This window comes from Gopherus evgoodei, chromosome 17 (assembly GCF_007399415.2).
Source record: "Gopherus evgoodei ecotype Sinaloan lineage chromosome 17, rGopEvg1_v1.p, whole genome shotgun sequence".
In the NCBI taxonomy this organism is placed as follows: domain Eukaryota; kingdom Metazoa; phylum Chordata; order Testudines; family Testudinidae; genus Gopherus; species Gopherus evgoodei.
In genome coordinates this window covers 2,333,221-2,355,834 of record NC_044338.1, presented here as the reverse complement: position 1 = coordinate 2,355,834, position 22,614 = coordinate 2,333,221, and the positions used below count along the sequence as shown (strand labels likewise).

The 22,614-nt window shown below is 43.5% G+C and overlaps 1 protein-coding gene across 1 annotated transcript in view; it reads right to left on the bottom strand.

Annotated features, from left to right (window-relative positions):
* Window positions 1-21,867, bottom strand: part of TAOK1 (TAO kinase 1) — a 120,345-nt gene extending 98,478 nt beyond the window's left edge. Inside the window, exon 1 of the mRNA XM_030537144.1 lies at window positions 21,801-21,867. The gene's annotated coding sequence lies outside the window, so the exon portion shown is untranslated. The remainder of the gene's footprint in view (window positions 1-21,800) is intronic.
* Window positions 21,868-22,614: the final 747 nt, after the last annotated feature.

Here is a 22,614-nt window from a genome sequence, read left to right as displayed (position 1 = left end):
GAAAGCAATTTTTTTGGTATATAATTCAGCATTTGTGAGTTCAACTTTCATGATAAACAGACTGTACAACAGTACTTGTATTAAGTGAATTGAAATATACTATTTATTTTGTTTTTTACAGTGCAAATATTTGCATTCAAAAATAAACAGAAAGTAAGCACTGTACACTTTGTAAAATCAATCTTTTTGAAAATGTAGAAAACATCCACAAATATTTAAATAAATGGTATTCTGTTATTGTTATTGTGCGATTAATCACGATTAATTTTTTTAATCGCTTGACAGCCCTATTAATTACATTTAAAAATCTGAAATCTGACTATCACGATGGGCAAATTTCATGGATGTTTCTTACCCCCATGTAAGTCAAAATTATGATCAAAAAACTTGCAGGTTCTTTTTACAGCAACGCCTGCAAGTACTTATAAAACTGAACAGTAAAATTACTTTCAGTGCAACATATTCGGTAAATACATCATCTCTTCTTGCAGAAGGTTCACTAAAATACTAATCAAGTCAGAGACTTTTGCTTATCAGTGCTTAACTTCCTCTCATCTAAGAAGATAGTTTAAGATAATTTATCGTAGCACATTCAAAAATAACACAAATGAATGCATCAACTGTGGTTTTTTTAAGTGTGTTGCATGTTTACAGAGGTGATTAGCTAGCCTTTTTTCTTATTTTGGTATATTAATCATTATCCTGCAAATACGGAACAAAAGATGAAGGCCTCAATCTACAGTAGAGGGATTTGTTTGAAGAAGGGAAAAAAAAAGTTTAAACACAATGTCCACTAAAACAGGTACTAGCACACTTTAAACTTCCAGTGCGGACAGGCCAAAGATGGCTCTCTGGCCCTATACACAACAAGAAAATGAAGTAAATGAATGTCAGCAACTACCTCTTCTCCCACCCCTCAGTTAGTATGAAAAGTATTTCACTGCTAGGATAGATGGGACAAACAGTTTTCACCACCTTTAAAAGAAAGCTTGATTGAGTCCTTTCGGAATGTGCTTTCAATCAGCCTTTCTATATATGCTCAAAACAGTGCTGTCGTGTCTATACTAGCATTTAAACTGTTTTCAATTCCAACTTTTGGGTACAGGTGGAGGAAGCAGTGTTGATAAGTACTGTCAGAAGTGGGTCATTTTTCTTGTGTGGACATGGCCTTGGAGTGACATATTAACAGAACACGTTGCATAGGAAATAGCTATTACTACCTTCCAGCACAATGATATTTTAGCTATCACAGATGTGATTAAAGCTAATGGATGTGCTAACCACCCTTCTTTCAGACTAAATGAAAGGAGCACGTAAGCCTCTTTATGGAATAAGATAGCTGGAGACAACAGAACCTGCTGCCCAAGGCATATGGTAAAGCCTGAACAGAGCGACTTGTGTAGTCTGAGTTTCCCTAGATTGATAGCAAACACAGACGCTAGGGAATTGTTTCTGGAGAGAGTGAGAGTGAGTACACAACAAAAAAGCCAGCACACAGTGAGAGAAACAACTGTGAAAGTGGCCATGAGAGAGAGCAGAAGGACAGAATTTCTTGGAGCACAGGACTTGATGGAGGGACAGACTTGGAAACTGTAAGCAAGTAAACTGTCTGCTGCTGTTTGTTTCTATTGTGTTCAGGGAAACAGGACTTTGTGGACATTCTTTGCAAACAGGACTGCATCAAAGAAATACTTGACTCGTATCATCAATTTTTTTCCTAACAGTCACAACCTGGCAAGGCACCAAATATTGGTAATCGCTCAGGCCAGAAAGGGCAATATATCACCCTTCCCTTAGATCCTCCAGTTTCCCTGCACTGCCTAGCACAGCTTCCCTGTGCGTAAAGGGGAAAGAATGCATGAAAAGAGGGATGCTTTACTATTAATAGCATCATTACCATCCATCCAGTCTGTCTGTCCAGGTATTTATATGGCCTCACCAGAATATCTGACCATCTACCATGATTACCATCAAGACCTTGTGGTTGCTACCACAAGCTGAACTTAAATTTTGTGGCACTCCGATGTGACAGGTAGGAAATTCTGCAGCAACTTAATTTAAATTCTAAAATGTGAGGGTTTTCTTGATTTAAATATAAAAATAAAACAATCAGGACAGTATCCTGGTGTTGGTCATTGGCACTAAATTCAGTTTTGCTGCTGCTCCCACATTTTTAAATTTCAACCAGCCATAGATATTTGTATTGGCTCTCCATGACTGTATCAGAGAAGTTATCATCATGGGAGGCCCAAGAAAATTCTGACAGCTGGGGCTTTTGGCAATTGAGATGGAGTAGGAGGCAATTTGGGATTATAGGATGTAAAAAATAATTGTATGTATGCTAAATAATCAGCAGTGACATAACTAATGTCGATATGCAAATCATCAGCTTTCTGTTTCAGATACCATATCCCATTAATATGGAAGGAGAAGACCAGACTTCTCAGAGCTATTGTTTCAAGTTGTCCACAGATTCAGGAAGACAGTTCTGCACTGGCTAAATAATAAAACATGAACCAGCTGTTTTTTCACAAGTATAAGGGGCAGAGTTCTTTTTATTTTATTTTTTTTTAAACTAAAGAAGAGGTTGTGAAGCATAGTTCTCCAGAAAAAGGTAGATTCCACATAAAATTTTATGGCTTTGGGATCAGAGAGTAATATATAGGTCCTTAATGGTCTTGTTAGATTACTAAGGACACAAATCCTGCAGACACTTAAGCATATAGATAACTCTACTCACATAACTAGTCCAATTGAATTCTGATATAGAACTTCTCATGACAGTAAAGTTGCACTTATGAGCAAACGTATGCAGGATTGGGACCTAATTTGGCAGAAGACAAGAGTTTGAAATACAGGCAAATTAAATGTGGACTAAGTAGAATGCAATGTTTTAACTACAAAACACCTTTACTATGACAATGTATTTTATTTATGAAAGCAGATGACATTCTGAGAATAAGACAGATTTTAGTAAGATCCTAGAGAGAAAACATTCCAATAAAGAAGCAATGATATAGGAATAGATTAATTAAAAAAAAAATTATTCACATCTTGGGGGGGGGAAGTGTCTTGGAGAAACAGAATCTTTACTCAAGTGCAAAACTAAACTCACCAATTTGTTTGGAAAACATCTGTGCAAAGATAAAGGGTTCCTACCTTGGCAAATACCAAAGTATTCATCACAGCACAGCTCGCAGAGTTATATAAGGTGTTTTCCAAACACCAGTTGTGTTTAAGAGAGACTTTTTTCTTCCAATTTCCCAGCTACCGCCAGTGAAGCTTCAGTTCAGTTAGCAATGGTGAGAAAGAAGGGATGAGGAGTCTAGTGTAAAACAAGCATGTAGACTTGATCACTTCCTTGTGCTGAAGAACTCTTAAGGCAAATTATCCTCAATTTCTTCTTTTGAGGGATAGAGGTAAAGGATTCCTCCTCTATAGCCCAAAGACCCATGTGAAATTTGGAAGACATATGAATGCCATGTGCCTCCGCACCAGATCTGGGGCCTCTTGCTCCCTGCTACTGCCTCCAGGACAGTGCAACGGCATTGAAGTTATTCTAGCTAGGCTACCTCTACCATCAACTGCCCCGGAACCCAACATGAAGGGGAATGGGGTTCCACAGCAAAAAGGTGGGTCATGAAAAAGTGAATGCAGTTTAATGCTACATTCACTTTCTTTTGAGAACTCCTCATAAAGCCTGAGAAGGGAAAGAAAATGCACATCTCCAGCCTTCTGCTGCTACCCTTGCATTCCTGCTATCCTTCCATTCGTTGGCACTGCTGATGGCCTTCTGCTGGGTCTGGGAGAGGAAAGAAAAGTACTATGATGGCAACTGACTCCTCCCTCACCCTTCCCTCTCCACGTGCATATCCCAAGAGAACAATGGACTCCTCTGGCATCAGAACTGTTAGCCAGTCATTAAAACTGATAACTGAAAATCAGTCCTGGGGTCTATTCCCAGCTCTGCAAAGGACTTGCTATGTACTTCAGACTTTCAAGGTGTTGGTTTTTCCCATAAAACAGGAATATATATTTATTTTATGAAGGGATAGAGTTACATGTTAATTCATCAATGTAATCTATAACACCACCACATCCTTATAAAGCAACTTTCATTTGAATATCTCACAAGTGTTTTGCAGAAGTTAGGTGATAGCTTACTGATCTGTAAAATGAGGATAAGTCAATGAGAGATGAAGTGTCATGTCTAATGTCACATAGCAAATCACTGGCAAAGGTGAGAATAAAAATCCAGGTCCAATCTCCAGTTCCTTACTCTAACCACTATACACCACTACAGTCTGCAGCAACTGTAAAGTGCTTTGAGATCATAGGGTGAAAGGTGCTATCTACATGTAAAGTATTATTAAGTTTGATTTTTTCCCCAGTTGCAGAGTGCCACTCACTAAAGCCAGCAGCACCAATGGTTATCTCTACTACATTCTACCTAAATATTATTTTCACCACCAGGTAGATTGTTAAAATCTTTATAGGGGAGTGGATGTCTCCGTGATTGTGGTAATGGGATACAGACCCTTTAATCTCTAGATAAAGAGTCTAAATTAAGCTTGATAAATTTATGGAAGGGATGGTTTGATGGGATAGCTTAATTTTGGCAATTGATCTTTGATTATCAGCAGGTAAGTATGCCCACTGGTCTGTGATGGGATGGGATCTGAGTTACTGCAGAGAATTCTTTCCTGAGTGCTGGCTGGGAAGTCTTGCCCACATGCTCAGGGTTTAGCGGATCGCCATATTTGGGGTCGGGAAGGAATTTTCCTCCTGGGGCAGATTGGCAGAGGCCCTGGAGGTTTTTCGCCTTCCTCTGCAGCATGGGGCACGGGTCACTAGCTGGTGGATTCTCTGCAGCTTGAGGTCTTCAAACCACAATTTGAATATTTCAATAACTCAGACATAGGTTAGGGGTTTGTTATAGAAGTGGATGGGTAGGATTCTGTGGCTTGCTTTGTGCAGGAGGTCAGACTAGATGATCATATTGGTCCCTTCTGACCCTAAAGTCTATGAGTCTATGAGTCTAAATTCAGCCCAAGTGAGTGGTGATTAAAAGTTGTTCGAGATCCAGCTGTTTAGAAGCATGAGTGAAATGAGTATGGTGAGATCTATACAAGTCTCAGGAGATAAGCATCAACATCACAAAAAACAATATCACAATTGTCACTAACTGCCTCCCTTGTTGGCAGTCTCAGAAGAGAGGACAATTTAACAGGCATGTAGACTGAACCATCTCCTTGCAGAGCTCTACAGGCTGCCTCTAAAGGATACCGTTGAGGCACAGTGGCGGATAAACTGGGGATTCTTGCAGTAGCACTGCCTGTACTCTACCTGCTCTGAGGATAAATAAAATTCCAATCTCCATGGCTGTCAATCTGATGCCTTTTATGAATACCGAATTCACATGCACAAAAAAGAATGTTCTTTGTAGGTTCTGAAACACCTTATACACCCCCATATCCTCCTTGTATCTGAACAACAAGAATAATTTCATATCTGGAAATCTGATGCCTCTGTTGTGATGGACATTCAGAAGAACAGATTATACTTTATGCTTTCCAGCAGGAATAGACACAGGAAAAAAAAACACACAAGTTTCAAGACACATTTCCTTTATTAAGAAAGAATCTATTGGCCAGCTGTTAAAAGGGAATGTCAGATGTCCACTTCATAAAGTTTTTGGACGTATGACGAGAGGAAAAAATAGATATTTTAGGTAGAAAATGAGATGCTGTCCTGACAAACTACCAGAAAATTGTGAGAAATTGCCCCCTAATAAAACATGCAGCTGATCCATATGCCCAGCTGGATACAGAGTAACTGAGAATTCAACTTTCAGTGTCATGAAATATTATTTATTTTCTGAAGGCAAACTAGAAAGAACACAAAGAACAAATTAAGGTTCCTGAAAGTAACAGGGAAGGAACATCATTAATGTTGCTTGCTGCCCAGTTGCCCTTACTACAGCTAAATGATTTCTCAGAGACCAAAAATCTATTCTTTAATATTACCAGTGACAGCAGTTTGTACCAGGAAGCTGGCATTGGTAATCACTAGCCACTTACACAGCTCCAAGAAACAGCTTCTCTGCAGATGACTTGGCAAAGTTGTTAGAGGATGATATGATCCAAAGAGACTACAAAAGCTAATCCCATAGTTCTAAGAACTCTGTTTCTAGAAGAACAGAAGTATCTATACCAGGAGACATATCACATGGAAATATAACCAAAGAACTACCTCCACAAAGCCAGCTACTGCTAAGCTAATATAGTGCTCCTCCCAGATATGAGAAGAAGAATTGGAGCCAAATTAGCTATATTCTTATATTACATTTCTTAGGACATACGTAGGCTGATTTTCTTCTTGCCATCAGGCAGGTTGTTGGTTTTGGCTGCTCCCCTGAATCTGGCCAGGACTCATCAGTAATCTTAGTGGAATGGCACTGTTAGTACTACCACGATTTTTATATAAATATCTAAGGTGTCCTCCGGTAGAAAGTGACATAAGAGTAATAATGCACCATTACACTGTGCTGATTAAAATACCTCCAAATAAACAGTTGCATAAAGAGGAGGAAACATACTTAAAAAGGAAAAAAATACCCCCTATGTACAAAAAGAATGGCTAGGTATTTGCAAAGGGCCCACTAACAGTCGCCAGTCACATCTAAGCTCTGATGTACATCACAATATATAAGGTACGCAGCACACACTGCAGGAAAAAAGACTTACATGTACTTTTCTTTTTAAGACGTTAATAGCATAAATGGCAAAGAAAATAGGTATGTGCTTGTCTGCTTTCTGCTAAAGCCATGGTGTGTAAAGCAAACCAGACAGCTTTGTTCACACGCAACATCAGAGGGGAGGAGGAAGAGGAGTCAGGGTGCTCATTTTTCACATTAGAAATTCAGATCTTGTCTCCTCTGTTATTTTCCTGGAAGACACTGAACTGGAGAGTGAGTATAACCACAACACCACAAGTACAAAGAAAGAAAAACCTGAGCAACGGAGAAGGGAAGGGGCTCGTTTAAAATTCTTGATTTGCTTGCTTTTGTTAACACCTGTATACTAAAACATTTGACACACACTTGGGAGAAAAATTCCCACTCCAGCTGTCTGGCCCTCCAAGAAATCTCCCAGCAAAACTAGGGAAGTTAAGACATGCTATTCCTAAGAGAAAACAAATTTTTAAAAAAATATTTCAGACTTTCTTCATAAATTAGGAAAAATAAAAAGGCACATACCCATTATTTATCCATGCAGCCAACTTTAATATCGTATTATAACTGCAGTTTATTTGCAGTAAATATTATTTTGTTTTTTTAGAAGTGAGAGGTTTTTACTGCAACCAAAATGTAATAAGATGCAGCAAAACTAAACATGTTTAAATTAGCACAGATTTGAAATCCCTTTTACTTAAAGGCTCCATGGAAAAAAGTTTCTTTCACATGATGCAGTTATTTTGAAGAACACCTTTCTAGGAGGCCTGTAGAATATACAACATGAGTGACAGAGAGGTTCCTGAATGGTAGGCATAAAAACAAATTATACACCAGAGAGACAAGTATGTTTTCTGTAGAGAAGAGGATTTCATACCTTGCCTGTACTCATCAGACAGAGAGAACTCCCTCCCGCTGAAATAAGCAAGCCGAATACACCATGCCACAAGCAGACGTGTAGTTCATGTAATACTTCAAACTGGCAGACTAATGTGAGTGGAAAGCTGAATGGTAAAGTTTCTGAATGCTAAACTACTTAGAATTATGTATATTGTATTAGTGTCAGAAGGCCCCAATCGGGACTCGGCCCACCTGTGCTGGCCACTGTGCAAACTAAGGGATCAACATGCTCCCTGCCCTGAACATCTTACAATCAAATTTGAAACAAAATGCAACAAGTGAGGGCTAAAAACAAAAGCAGGAAAGGTGGAAAGAGGGAAGAGAAGTGTAAAAAAATAAAAAAAATAAAAAAAAAAAGATCATCCGGTTACAGAAGGAGCTACTGAAAAGCATAATGGGTCTAGATCATTTAAAATCTTTTTTTAATTTAAATATAAATTGTCATCTCTACCAGACGTACAAGCTAACCAATCATCTGCTGGCTGACTTAGCTGGCTGCCTACTTCAGTCAGACTAACATTTCAGTGAGGTCATAATACATTTTATTTCTCAACAGGGCAAAACAAATTCAGTCTTGTTATTAAGTTAGGCTCCATACTACAGTGACAGGATCAACCAAATAAGCATCTATTGTTTGAAACTAACCCAGGAAAAGGATTATAAACAGAGGTTGCAGGGTAGACTCCCTCACCAGCCCACAACTTCCCAGTCCTAGGGTTATTCCTTCCATTGTGTTCTCCCACCAGAAATGCTGGCATGACAACTGGTGAGTCTCAGACAACAATGCAATTACGGATTCATACACCCACAGCTGGTAGCAGTGTTCAGAAGTGGTGTATAGCTCGCCGTGGATGCCAGGAGATTTGTTAAAAAATAAACCAAAAAACAACCAACAACAATCATACGCAAGGGGAAAAAAACTGAACCAGCAGATGCCCCTCACCTTAAAACCAAAAAAATTAGCTGACAGATAGAATCAAAACTCAAACACTACCTCATTGCCACAAATACCAGCCCTTATCACATCCCTCCCTTCTGAAAAGCCTGGATAAACAGATGGGCCTTGCAACATAAAGTGAAAGTCAACAAATACAGGCTATGGAGGGTAGCGTCAGTTCCAAAGTTGAGAGCCCCTCCCTCACAGAAACAGCTTGCTGACTTTTATACCCCCAGGTTCTGACTGGAGCATCTCCACTGAATGCAAATGTGGCAGTGTAGTGCAAGGCAAAAGAACTCTCACAGAGACGTGGGTCCTAAGCCATTCAGGGCTTTTAAGGGCTGATTCACACACAGGTTTTGTACTCTTTTCATTATATCAGTTTAGTTCACTAGTACAGCCCCTAAAGTGGACACAGCTACACTAGCATAAATGTGTGTAATTAGCACAGTCTATATAGAAATAACTACGTGCAGACCAGCTTTAAGTCAAAACCAAAACCTTAATGTTCACTAACAACAATTAGGGTGGAACCTACAGCAGACGAATGAGCAAGGAAATAGTCACAAGGGTGATGCGAGATGACTGGGGAAAGGTTCACCTCCACCTGCTCTCAATAGTCCATATAGCTAGGTTCCTGAATTACAGAGCTGACTGTCCTTTCCGAACTACGGTCACTGGGAGCTGCGGGCGGCGTGCCTGCGCATGGTCAATGTAAACAAACTGTCTTGCGACCCACCAGCAGATTACCCCGACAGGCCATGTGCATGGGCTGCAGGTTGCCCACCACTGGTGTAAGGCCATTAAATGTCTGCTGCTACCAGGAATGTCACTCTCAGCAACATACAGGAACAGTGGATGGAACTGCAGCAAGGGGGTTCCCAAACTGCGGTGGGAGGTTGCATACCCCTATTTTGACACCAGACCACCTAACACCACAGAGTACAATAGGAGAAAGGGCTACTTTTCTCCGGTTATGTAAATGCTAGTGGGCCATCAGAGATGCCTCACTGATAACAACATAGGCTGGTCAGGGAAGGTGCCTGATGCTTGCATCTCTAAGAACACAGGACTTTTCAAAAAGCTGCAAGGCAGGACTTTCTTTCCTTACCAGTGGATTACCACTAGCGACGTTGAACTGGCAATAATGATTCTGGGGAACCCAGCCTACCCCTTGCTTTGCTGGCTCGTGAAGCCATACACTGGCCACCTCGATAGCACTGGCTCAGCAAGTGGAGAATGTCAGCCGAATGTGCTTTTGGTAGATTGTTGGCATTGTTTACTCAGTGAGAAAAACACCTAATGGTTATAGCTGCAAGTCGTGTACTACATACATCTGGGAGGTGAAGGAGGAAAAGCTCCCAAGGCGAAGTTGAGCGGCACTCTGCTGAATGTGGACAGCCGGACACAAGGTCTATTGGATGAGCCAACTGCAGAGATGTGCAGCTGAAGGAGGCTTTAAAAGAGCATTTGAACAGTCAGCCACAATGGAGCTCTCTGTTGCTTTCATAAAAGAGTGTCCGTCTTGTGTACATTAGATTATATATAGGGCGGGTCTTGGCCTCCCACTATGTATTCTGCAGTGGTTAGTGTGAATTAATAAAGATACTCTGACTTTCCAAACACAGAACTTTATTGTATGCAAAACTGCAGTTAAAATTAAAGTGCAAACAAAAAGACATGAGGTTAATTTTTTTTTTACTAGTACTGTTAAGAGAGTGAATGATAGATTATGATCCCAAATGAAAAAGGAAGTAAACAGCCATCATGTATGTCCCTGTATATTCACCACTGTGGCACCTAGTTTTCACAGGTGAGTATACCAGCAGAAGCAATTTTTTCCTGGAATAACTAGTCTACACTAGGGTTTTGGCCGTATAGAAATATTCTTACCAAAAAAATAAAAAAATCACAACTCTGACAGTACTATACTGGCTAAAATGTCTAGTGTAGACCAGTCCCCAGAATGTCCACACAGGCATTTATACTGGTATGACTACCTGTACGACCAATAAAACTCACCCAAGTCCACAAAGGCTCATACCAGTACAGTTCATTCCTCTTTCCTCACAGGAATAAAATATTCCAAAATAAGCACCTCTGCAGTGCTATAACTGCATCCACACTAGGAGATCATAGTTGTACACACACTCTTCAGTCTTATGTACACTAGAATCTCTCACCCCTGGCTACCACCAGTGCAGTTGTACCGGTGGTACAAGCACTAACACACACCAGCTGCTGTTATTTAACTACCATAAGAAGTAAAGTAGCTGAAATGTCAGGTGCCTGTCTACAGTAGCACTGCCATTGGCAGAGCTGCACTAGCAGTAAGCCATAGTGGGAAATTTCAGGAAAAGAAGTCTAGTGGACACAGCCTCTCATGCTAATTAGAACAGCATGAAAGGTTAACTATTAGTAAACAGCAAAATACTCTTAAGAATATACACTAGATTCACTACATACACATTTTTGTTTTAGTATCTTATTGTCTTTAGAGTTTCATAGATGTTTATAGTGCTCCACTAGGTACCTGAAAAATCCACTTGCCTACTTTCCACAGGCAAGTATAAAACTTGCTCTGGCTTCATGCTTCAGGGTTTAAACCAATCTTTACCCATTAGGAATTAGAATGAAACCTTCGCAGGGAGCAGATTATCCCACATCTGTCCAATGCAGGGTTCCTTACATCTTGCTCTGAAGCATCTGGTTCTGGCCACCTTAGAGATAAAATACTGGACTAGATGAACCACAAGTCTGATCCCATATGGCAATTCCTAAAGTGGGCTCTAAGACTTCAATTTCTGCCAAAATTAATCGTTCTTTTACCCAAAAAAAAAAAGGGGGGGGGGTCCTTGTATCCTTTACAATAGTGAAATGTCAGCTTACGCAGTGATATCTTCCTGAATCTGCACACAGAGTTCCAGTACCTACAGCCCTGTGCATAGTTTTTTTCCCAAGCAGCAACAGAATGTAATGAACAAGACTGTGGTCAGTCTCAACAAAGCTAATTAGAAGTCTTCAGGAAGCAGCACCGCTGATAAGAATCAGGTCCATTTCTGAGAGAGAGCTCCTTCCTCCTCCAGCAGCCAGAGGACTGGCAGTTCTAGCCTGCTAAGATATTTCCCTGGTAAAAATACTCTCTCTCCCCCTTTATAACAACTCTGAGTCAGAATGGAGGCTAGTGTTCTTGACAGGGCGCTGTCCATGAACCACACTAGTACTCTCGTTCCATCTTTCCTACCAGCCTTTAACTACTAGATATCTCAACATTTTCAAGGTTTTCTTTACATCAATCTGTTTTAATGTCGAATTCCCACAAGCAGCTTAATCTACAGGCTTGTCTACACTAGGAATTTTTGCATATATGCAGCTACAGCTGTACAGCTGCCAGATAAATTGCACTGGTGCAGTCTATCTCTGATAACATATGCATACCAATGCAACATACACCACTACCCCAATATAACACGGGTTCGCATACAAGGCGGTAAAGCTCTGACACACTGTTCTGAGCAGCGTGTTAAGGGTGCCAGGCCAGGCTGGGGCCGAGGGGTTCGATAAGAGGCAGAGGGTCTCGGGCGCAGTCAGGGACTCCCCGCACTCACTTGCAGCGGAAAGCAGAGCGCTGAGGCTGGGAGGTGGCACAGTAGAGCGTGCTGGGGCCATGTTGCTCCACTTCCCACTGCAGGTGAGCATGGGAGGCATCCTTTCCCCAATCTCCCTGCACTCACCGGCAGCGGGATATAATGCGGTCTCACCTATAACGCAGTGAGATTTTTTGTCTCCCGAGTACAGCGTTATATTGGGGTAGAGGTGTATTTACATTGCTAGGGGGTTACACTAGTGAAGCAACATCAGTGCAAAATTATCTAACGTACACAAGCCTTAAATTAGATGTAATACAGCAATGGGTGACTGACAAAGGTTGGGGGAAGAGGTATGGAAAGATAAGGATTACAGTAGTTGGAGATCATGTTATGCATTCATCTTGTGTTTTATGTAACATATTAAAATTTACATAACTCTCTTGTCTACGTGGACTTGGCCAACCATGTTATAAATGGATTCCAAAACCATGCTTGCATCAGGTCACTGCTACTAAGGCCAAAGCACTGTTCTGGTACACATTTAACATCATTCAGTCCCATCAAAAGCATGGATGATCCACCAACAATTTTAACTGTCTGTGACAAAGTTCCTCCTCTACCTTGGTGGGTCCTGAGCTTATTGGCAGGTTTGCTCACCTCAGTGATCTTCCCCACAGTCTGGATCAACTCCTCCTGTGTCTGATCAGGAGTTGGGAGGTTTGGGGGAACCCAGGCCCGCCCTCTACTCCGGGTTCCAGTCCAGGGCCCTGTGGATTGCAGCTGTCTATAGTGCCTCCTGTAACAGCTGCAAGTCAGCTACAACTCCCTGGGCTACTTCCCCATGGCCTCCTCCAAACACCTTCTTTATCTTCACCACAGGACCTTCCTCCTGGTGCCTGATAACGCTTGTACTCCTTAGTCCTCCAGCAGCACAGCCTCTCACTCTCAGCTCCTTGTGTCTCTTGCTCCCAGCTCCTCACACACACTTCCTCTTCTCTAGGTCCCACCCACCCCCCCCCCCGAGACTGGAGTGAGCTCCTATTTAAACCTAGGTGCCCTGATTAGCCTGCCTTGATTGACTGCAGGTGTTCTAATCAACCTGGCTGCCTTAATTGGTTCTAGCAAGTTCCTGATTACTGTAGTGCAGCCCCTGCTCCGGTCACTCAGGGAACAGAAAACTACTCACCCAGTGACCAGTAAATTTGCCCTCTACCAGACTCCTGTACCCCACTGGTTTGGGTCTGTCACATGTCATTAAACTCAGTTGCTTTCCAGCACAGACAGAGACTGAGAGACCAAAGCATATACCTCACACCAACAAGACAGTACAAAAGCAACACGTATTTGTAGGAGTGGAGGAAAAGCTAGTGACATTCAAATCTCAGTTGAGTAATATCCCCTACCCACAACCTCCTTTCTCAGATTGGTTTATTTTTCTCTGGAGAGGAAGCGCAAAGTAGGAGTTAATGTCAGTGACAACTAAAATCTAGTCTAATACTGAAGAGAAAGCCCGTTGCACTGCCCTTGAGACCCAACTTCTGAAGCTCCAGTAATGTCTGGTTTCCCAGGAGAAGAGATACCGCGCACCTCTCACTGTACTCTAGTGGCAGGTCTGTGAAGCAGCATTAGGACAAACTCCACAAATAACCTTCCTCCTGATCTCTTGGGCAGAACAGTCAACAATTGGGAGAGGACAGAAGAGAGAGATCAGCATTATATTCTGAGAAAGGGGAGGGAAAACAGTGATAAGCCAACAGGCCTAATACTGTGTAAATGTCGATCCCTATCAGGCGCTCTCAGACAATTGAATTCCTGCGGAGTAGGCTAACAGCCCATGGTTTGCTGTTGCCACAGAGTGGCACTATGCCAGGGAAGAAGGATTCACAGATGCTAAGAACTGATCTCAACTACTTCCCTGCTGCAAAACCCTAGCCCTTCTTCTTTCCACCCTCATCATGTGCTCCACTTTCCCATGCTGCTGGGTCCCATCCCTTCAAGTCTGCAACCAGCAGGAGTTAGCATGGGTAATCTCAGGAGACCAGCCTGGGGAGTGGGCAAGAAATGTTATAGGAACCAAGAAGGAAGAGTGGGAAGGCTGATTCCGCAGCAGAAAGAGGTTGGCTGCTCCCAGTGGCCCATCTGCCCCTTGAGAGAGTTGTGCCTTCTGATGCTCGGCCAACAGAGGGAGGCTACTAAAGGCAGGGGATTAAATGTAGTTGAGGTACAGGAGAGGCTGAAGACTACTTTACTTACTGAGGTGGTGAGTTAAACCTCCCTCAGCCTATATGACTACTGGGCATCCCCCATTCCCGCTTTTCATTTTTGTTACCGATTTTCACCCATTTTTTAAATTTTAGACTCAACACTGAAATTCCCAGTCATTTTTAAACAAAATAAAAACCCAATGAAGGGCCCCGAGTATAACACACACTGATGTTCAGTCTCAAAGTGAACTGTAGGTAAACTCTTGAATCCATAGAAGACAGCCAGAAGAATTTTTAAATGTGGTTTAACATCACAGATGTACAGCTAAAGCGTAATTAAATTCACAGAAACTATTCACATGTATTCCACTAGAAAACTACCGTAAAATAAGATTTAACTTATCTCATATGTTCTTCAGATGTAGCTGTTTTATAGAACTGTGAAGGGCGTAGGAGGGAACACCGCACGCTGCCCATTATCATGTACTATAACAGAAATATCTTCATGGCTGTAGATAGTTACAGCCAGTGCCAGGGGAAAGTCACAGCCATAGAAAAATTGCAAGTGTCATAACTTTACATCTTTTTGATTTTTGCTTCTTTCCTCAGAATCTAAACTTCAAATTTTAAAAAGTAAAATACAATTCAGTTTCCAGTTTTTTTCCTAGTTTTTTCTCTTGTAGAAGATAATTTTTGATGGTGAACACTATGTGCTGAAGCCCTATTAACCCAACCCCGTATAAAACTGCCTACAGCCAAACAATATCAGAGGCAAAAGTCTGAACTATTGTCCATTCACATTAATGAAGTGTCACTTTCAATGACTAGTTGGGCCCATCTATCTATTTTAGGGGGTTTCTACACATGAAAATTATTCCAGATTAAGGGTATGCACCACTCTTAAAACACTATACCTCCACTGCTGTAGCGCTTCAGTGTAGACACTGCTTACTCCGATGGGAGGATTTCTCCCATCAGTGGAGATAATCCACCCCCATGAGACTCACTAGCTAGGTGGATAGAATTCTTCTGCCAACCTAGCACTGTCTACACAGGGGTTTAGGTCAACACTGCTATATCTCAAAAGTTATGGATTTTTCACACCCCTGAGAATGCTGTAAGTGGTGAAACTGATGTAAGTTTCAAGTGTAGACCAGGCCTAAGGTACGATGTAAATTGAAAGCAGAACAAGAATTTCAGAATAACTCTATTTGTGGATGCTCTATTCTGGACTGAGAGTGCTTTTTTCCTGTTTTAGAAACCAAACCAAACCAGGGTCAAAATTCAAAATGATCTGGACAAATTGGAGAAATGGTCTGAGGTAAACAGGATGAAGTTCAATAAAGATAAATGCAAAGTGCCCCACCTAGGAAGGAACAATCAGTTTCACACATACAGAACGGGAAGAGAGTGTCTAGGAAAGAGTATGGCAGAAAGAGATCTAGGGGTCATAGTAGACCACATATGAGTCAACAGTGTGATACTGTTGCAAAAAAAGCAAACGTGATTCTGGGATGCATTAACAGGTGTGTTGTAAACAAGACACGAGAAGTCATTCTTCCGCTTTACTCTGCGCTGGTTAGGCCTCAACTGGAGTATTGTGTCCAGTTCTGGGCACCGCATTTCAAGAAAGATGTGGAGAAATTGGAGAGGGTCCAGAGAAGAGCAACAAGAATGATTAAAGGTCTTGAGAACATGACCTATGAAGCAAGGCTGAAGGAATTGGGTTTGTTTAGTTTGGAAAAGAGAAGACTGAGAGGGGACACGATAGCAATTTTCAGGTATCTAAAAGGGTGTCATCAGGAGGAGGGAGAAAACTTGTTCACCTTAGTCTCCAATGATAGAACAAGAAGCAATGGGCTTGAACTGCAGCAAGGGAGATTTAGGCTGGACATTAGGAAAAAGTTCCTAACTGTCAGGGTAGTTAAACACTGGAATAGATTGCCTAGGGAAGTTGTGGGATCTCCATCTCTGGAGATATTTAAGAGTAGGTTAGATAAATGTCTATTAGGGATGGTCTAGACAGTATTTGGTTCTGCCATGAGGGCAGGGGACTGGACTCGATGACCTCTCGAGGTCCCTTCCAGTCCTAGAGTCTATGAGTCTATCCTACCTCTAAACACCAACATGTTTGAACATTGGAAATCTAAGACCCCATCTACAAAATAAATTGTACTGTTTTAACTGGATTTGATTTTTAAATCAATATAAGTTAAAGATAAGTTAAATCAGTGGCAAAAAACTAAAGCAATGTAAGTGTAAATCTATTTAAGTGTGCCTACGCAGGAGTTTACACCAGTTTAAATCCATTTTTCAAATGGTTTTAGTTAAACCGACGCAGCATGTGTATGTAGACAAAAACAACCACAGACAAGGCCATTTTCAAACTACTTTTACAGTGGTTGTGATGTCACTTCTTCTGGCAAAGAAACCAGAAATTATGAAACTCAGATTCCTCAGAAACTCACACAACAAATAACTGTTTCAAATTCTGATAAATTACTAGAAGAAGCCCTCAACTGCTAACCCATGGCAACAAAATCATCCTTTCAGCTATTGATTATCAATCCCCCCCCACACACAACAACAACAACAAAAAAGCTCTAGGAAACCTCCTTAGGGTCACCCAACATGTTGAGCTGCTTAGGGCTGGTCCACACTACGGGGGGGAAAATCGATCTTAGATACGCAACTTCAGCTACGTGAATAACATAGCTGAAGTCGAATATCTAAGATCAGATTACTCACCCGTCCACACCGCGCGGGATCGATGTTCGCGGCTCTCCCTGTCGTTTCCGGAACTCCGTTGGGGTTGATGGAGTTCCAGAATCGATATAAGCGCGCTCGGGGATCGATATATCATGTCTAGATTAGACGCAATATATCGATCCCCGAGCAATCGATTTTAGCCAGCCGATACGGCGGGTAGTCTGGACGTGGCCTTAGACAGACTATAAGCATCTTGAGACAGTGACAGCATCTTTCTGTGTGTGTTAAATATGCTCTGCACTGTATGCCAGTACATAAATAAGGAGAATATCATATAGCTGTCTAAAATGGTGACTGCACTTTTAAACAGATCTACACTCTTTCCCTCAGTGTTGAACACTTTTTTCCTAAAAAATGCACTTCAACTCTAATTCTATGTCCTTATACTCCCAATAGCATTTTCACAGGGTGAACTGTTTTTGCTTACTAGTCCTTCAAAACATAACTTCCCCATCACTTTGCCTGAGCAGAAGAAGGTTAGTGGTTCTATGCTCTTTTATCCTTGGGATTTTTCCATTTTGTTTTCCAGTCTCTCCTCCTCTTAAAATCACAATAGAGAATGTGCACTCTTTTTAAAAACTCCTTCTACAAACTTTGAAAGAAGTGCTTTAAAGCACCCCTTTCTATTCAGTTCTCTTTACAGTCACTTAAACCAGGCAGCAAATGTCCAGTGGGTGACAAATTGTATCCAACAGGAGTTCTCCCTACACCAAGTCAATTCAGGAGTGAGAATAATTTGGTCACTAGTGTAGACAGTGCCAATCCTTTTCAATACCCATAATGGGTGTTAAAATGGCTTTGAATATACTTGCAGATAAGCCATTCTCAACCATGGTTGATTGAGGCCATGAGTCATTTGTAACTGAAGTTTGCTGTCACCCATAGAGGATTTTTCTAGTACAGACAGGAGCCTGCAGGCTTGTGAAATGAAAGAACAAGTCTAGAGCTAAACATGGGTTCCCCACTTTGCTAGGGTTGTCTTATGGAGTCATGGAGATAATATCATGATGCTTAACAACATACTGCTATATGAAATATGAGGCTAGACCCAGCCCTTATATTTTGGGGGATGGGATCACGAACCACAATGTTCTATCTTAAATAGCTGAATAAAGATCCTGAGCTTGTAATATGGGCCTGAATGTACCAATCAATATACATGCCTATGTGATTCTAAAATTGACAATTTTTTTTAGATGTTTAAGTATACTTGACTGGCCATCAATATACATTTCAAGAAAAAAAAATGACTTTTGCCATCGTCTCTCCACAGATCTTATTTAGGTTTGACACAAATCTAGCCAAATCTTCATTTTTCTTTAATAAAATAGCTGGCTTCCACTGTTTGCTAAACACACAACAGAAACATTCTCCAAGTGAACTGTACTGTCCATTTGTTTGACTTAGGAGCAATGATCTCCTTGGAGTGGATAGAGTGACACTACACCTTTCCTATGACACAAGAGTCACTACAACATGAAGCTTTACAGATAGAAAAAAAGACTGCTATTAGGAAGTAATCAAACAAATATGGGAATGCACGTGTGCAGACTACACACATTTTGTCAGTCGTGTAACTCATCTTACTATACAGCAATGATCTATCTGTACAGTCTTTAAAACAAATTATTTACCTTATCTTTTGTTCACCAAAATATACATTACAAGAAATGCAGCATTAGGAGACATTTGACAAATGACCTTACACTACAAAACTGTAACCAGCAGTGTTATATTTCGAATAATACTTATTAATTCTAAAAAGTTAGCAGTGTTTTACAACTTCTGTTTAAAATATTTTATTCAAGTAACAAACGTTGGGAAATTATAGCAAAGACAAAGATGAAAGTTATATAAATGGGTACAGGAGAGTAAATAACTTTTAAAGGAAATTCTTCAAGTTAGCTTACGACGGAATTTAAATGGAGGGTGAGACGTGAGATACACCATTTCAATAGTTCAGTTTAGGATTTAAATAACCATTGGTACACATAATTCTGACCCCAACATCTGCCCCTCCACACATGCCATTTAATTTTAGCTTCTCTGATAATGACCTGTCTATAGGCCCTTCACATTAGACTTATTTTAACCAACAAGCTACATATATTTAAACAGAACTTTCCAAATTAAATCTCTCCTAACTGAGACACCCACAACACAAAAGAAAAATTCCATCTCTCGAGTTCAGATGTCAAGATCAGATTCAAATGCATCTTCATTTTTGAGTCAATACATACTAAAAAGAAGGGTTCTAAAACCAGAGGCAAGCACACTAGTATAAACTAGGACAATGTTGTGAACTATCTAACATGAAAGCTCAAATCCATTGTTAGTTATTTTGTCCTTGGACATAAGTAACAAAAGCTACAAAACAACAAAAGTTACAAAACAGTTAACGAGCAGGAACAACTGGAATCAAGATGCAACCTCAAATTTGTTTTGAGAGAAATATTTGAAATCACATATATTAGAATAGGATGGGTTATTCTGTAATCATGAACTATGTAAACAAATCCACAACCCCAGTACCAAAATATCCTCATTTTCCATTGCCTTGATAATGTCTTCACTATTACAATGTACTACACACTAGAGCTATTCTTCAGACATTTTAGCCTCTAAACTACAGTATTCAACAAGATGTACTACTGCACATTAGAAATGGCATTTTGAAGCATTTCTTTTTAAACATCCCAAGACTACAACCTTTATGCAAATACATAAAACAAAGAGACTGGGATACATTCACTATAAATAGCATTAATACTAACCAATCAATGACATTCAAACCTGAAGGTAACATCTCATTAATCTGTCCTTTATGGAGAAATTGCTATAAATACTCTAGAAATGTGGTCATCAAAGGTGAAGGTCACAATTTGTTCAACTAGTTAAAGCAACTGCTATACAACCAACTCATTCACTAAAATGCCACCTAATCAAATACTCCATGCCATGATAAACAGGAGATACAAGCACAATAAATACTAGCTCTCTGCAAATATTAGGAAATAAACAGAATAAAGATCTCAAACCTAATCATATTTTTTTCATATTCAGTAAGATATTTAAATACTGACACTTGACAACATAGTTCTAATTCGATTATTTTCCATTTCTTGTACTGCACTTACCACTATGCTGAGTGCCTGTAATTTGTAATGTACCTACTGTATTTTTTACTGTTATAAGGTTGAATTCTAACATTTCCAATGTTTGCAGCAAATCAGGTTAGAAGATATCTCTAAATAACTACTGCAAGAACCAAAAGCAACACTGACAGAGAGGTTTCAGAAATCTAGATCCAATTAGATATTTTGATTTGACAAATTAAAATGTTTGGAAAAATGTTACTTTACAGATAGGTACAGTCACTAAACATAGCTGAAGGGAAGCAATACGAGGTCTTTATACAGGTCATTTTTGCCTAAATCCATATCTGCACTGAGGAAAATGGCATTTACACTAAAAACTCCCCACTCTGGGAGGAGCAAGTCTCCAGTATAGAATAGGATCCCTGGAATAAAAGGGCTATTTAAACAAACAAAGCACCGGACTGTATCTGAGGAAATACAGAACATTACCTCTCAAGCCAGGAGGGAAGGGAGGAATATACATGTAAGAACTGATTAGCATTTACCATGCAATCCATCACATCCACAAAACCATCCAGTGCAAAGAAAAATAACAGCCACATCCAGCCTTCTCAGAGCCCCGGGACATCCCTGGGCTGCATGGCAGAGATCTGGAAAAGGGGGCGTCGGGCCAGCCCTGCTGTCGGCGAAGAGCGGAGGAAAAGGAGTAACCTTTGCAAGGGAAGCGCCATTACACCGCCGGGCCGGGGCCGGGGCCGGGACTGCTGCAGCACTGCAGTAGCGCGCAGGGGGGATGTTCCTCCCCCCGAACGGGGTACACCTGCCCCCCAGGCCGCCTGCGGCGCTGCAATGCCACGGCTCACCCCTCCCAACCCAGCGCCCGGCCCTCGGCCCCGGCACGGGAGGGGGCAGCTCCTGCCCCCCGGAACACCCCCTCAGTCCGACCCCCCCGGGAACATCCTCCAGTCCAACCCCCCCGAACAGCCCCCATCAGTCCGACCCCCCCGGGAACATCCCCCAGTCCGTCCCCCCCCAGAACACCCCCCAGTCCGGCCCCCCCGAACAGCCCCCATCAGTCCGGCCCCCCCCCGGTACTGCCCCCCGGAACACGCCCTCAGTCCGACCCCCCCGGGGACATCCCCCCCAGTCCGTCCCCCCCCCGGCACTGCCCCCCGGAACACGCCCTCAGTCCGGCCCCCCCGGAACACCCCCCAGTCCGGCCCCCCCGGAACACCCCCCAGTCCGGCCCCCCCGAACAGCCCCCATCAGTCCGGCCCCCCCGAACAGCCCCCATCAGTCCGGCCCCCCCGGAACACCCCCCAGTCCGTCCGTCCCCGGAACACCCCCCAGTCCGGCCCCCCCGAACAGCCCCCATCAGTCCGGCCCCCCCCGGCACTGCCCCCCGGAGCCCCCCCTTCAGTCCGGCCCCCCCCCGGCACTGCCCCCCGGAGCCCCCCCTTCAGTCCGGCCCCCTCCCCGCCCCGGGCCCCAGCGCCCGGCCCAGGCCCCACAGCACGGGGCCCTGCCCCCCCGCCGCCAGTGACGACACCAGACGCCCCCCGCCCTTACCCTCCGCCGGCTCGGCAGGCGGCCCGAGGCCAGGCCGGGTCCGGGTCCGGGCGAGGCTGCCCGGCAGCCGCCGCCGGGCTCGGCCGCTACGATGGCAGGGGTCGGGGAGCCGAGGCCGCCTGGGCCCCGCCTGCTCGGGAGCCCCGGGCCGGGCCGGGCCGCAGCGAGCGCGGGGCGGGGCCGGCCGTGCCCCGGTGCGGAGCGGGTCCCGGGCCGGGCTCGGCTCGGTGCCGCCTCCCTCAGCGCCTCTCCCGGGCTCCGGCTGCTCCGCGCCCGCCGCTCCGCTCCGCGCCGCCCGCCCGCCGCCAGCGGCCCCCGCCCGCCCTCTCGCGAGACTTCGCCCCCCCGCCTCCCGGCCGCGGGAGGGGAGGCGGCTCCGCACGGGTGGGGTCCGACCGGCGGGGGGAGAGCGGCCCAGTGGGGGGGGGCCCGAGGGGGGCAGGAGGCGGGGTCCCAAGGGCGGGGGGGGCAGGAGGTGAGAGGGGGCAGCGGGTGGGGTCCCCAGGGGGGTCGGAGAGCGGGGGGGCAGGAGGCGGGAGGGGGGAAGCGGGCGGGGGGGCAGGAGGCGGGGTCCCAAGGGTGGGGGGGTTCAGGAAACGAGAGGGGGGCAGGAGGCGAGGGGGGTCGGAGGGCGGGGGGGCAGGAGGCGAGAGGGGGGAAGCGGGCGGGGGGGCAGGAGGCGGGGTCCCAAGGGCGGGGGGGGGCAGGAGGTGAGAGGGGGCAGCGGGCGGGGGGGCAGGAGGCGGGGTCCCAAGGGTGGGGGGGTTCAGGAAACGAGAGGGGGGCAGGAGGCGAGGGGGGTCGGAGGGCGGGG